Raw genomic sequence first — 1210 nt, 5'->3', positions numbered from 1 at the left:
TTATGGACGCATCTTTCGGTTGATCACTCAATTGCCACTACTTCGTGAAGGCTTGCAACATAGACTTAAGCTCACCAATTTCACTCACCCCACCGGAAGATGATGCACCATGGTTAGGAGGAGTAAAAGAAGGAGGCTTTTGAAAGCCTTGTTGATTCTTGTGTGGAGGGACATAAGGCTGCTGCTGGTGCGAAGGAGGTGTAGAATTGAGGACATTCTGACTAGTCCACCTCAGATTGGGATGGACTGCCCCTTTATTATTGTAATAGGAACCTCCTCCTTGCCTATATTGCTGAAAGGCAAGGACTTGTTCCTTCTCTACAAGACAGCCAACAGCAGAGTGGCCATCATTACCTCCACATCTCTCACATGAAACGGCCTCTCCCCTAGTAAGAACATGGACCGTCTGAGGCTCCCCAGCAGCTTGTAACTCCAACTTGTCGAACCTAGCATTCATGGTCTCCAGCTGAGCCAAAACCTGCTTATCAACTGCATGAACTGTCCTAATCCCATCCCTCGGGTTTCCATACTCAGCACTGTGATTCGCCATCTCTTCAATAAGAGACCATCCCTTATCGTCATCTGTATTCTTCTGGAATCTTCCATTAGATGCCGCATCAAGTATGGCTCTCTGGTCGTCATACAGCCCATTGTAGAACTGATTAGCTAGAAACCATGGGTCAAAACCATGGTGAGGAATAGACCTCACCAACTTCTTGAATCGCGACCATGCTTCATAGAAACTTTCATCGGGAGCCTGTCTGAAACTAGTAATCTTGGCCCTCAGCAAATTGGTGCGTTGTGGAGGGAAATATATCTTGTAAAATGCAAGAGCAACAGACTCCCAATCTGTAACCCCAGCAGTTGTGCGGTCCAAGTCAGTCAGCCACTCCCTGGCTGAGTCAGCTAAAGAGAAAGGAAATAGAACTTCCTTAATCTTGTCTTAAGTTACCCCCTTAGTGGCGGGGATAGTAGAACAGTAATCGGTAAAGGTCTCCATATGCTTCCTCGGATCCTCACCAGCCACACCTCTATAAATGTTTCTCTCCACCAGATTGATATAAGAAGGACGGATATCAAAGGTGTTCCCATCCTCAGTCTGGAGATTGAAACCTTTGGGAATATAAGAGGCTTTAGGCACTGAATGACTAGAAAGTTTAGGCATCCTTACTGTAGAGATCGGACTATCTTCCTCGAAAAGAGAATGATG

General features: G+C 46.1%; 1 non-coding gene across 1 annotated transcript; it reads left to right on the top strand.

Annotated features, from left to right (window-relative positions):
• Window positions 1–683: 683 nt before the first annotated feature.
• On the top strand, window positions 684–790 carry LOC141635455 (small nucleolar RNA R71). The gene has a single exon (XR_012540145.1). It is a non-coding gene; the product is annotated as a small nucleolar RNA R71 (small nucleolar RNA).
• The last annotated feature ends 420 nt before the right edge of the window (window positions 791–1210 follow it).

Source organism: Silene latifolia, chromosome Y (genome assembly GCF_048544455.1).
Source record: "Silene latifolia isolate original U9 population chromosome Y, ASM4854445v1, whole genome shotgun sequence".
Lineage (NCBI taxonomy): Eukaryota > Viridiplantae > Streptophyta > Magnoliopsida > Caryophyllales > Caryophyllaceae > Silene > Silene latifolia.
The sequence above is the reverse complement of the archived record's forward strand: the minus strand, read 5'-3'. Positions and strand labels throughout refer to the sequence as shown.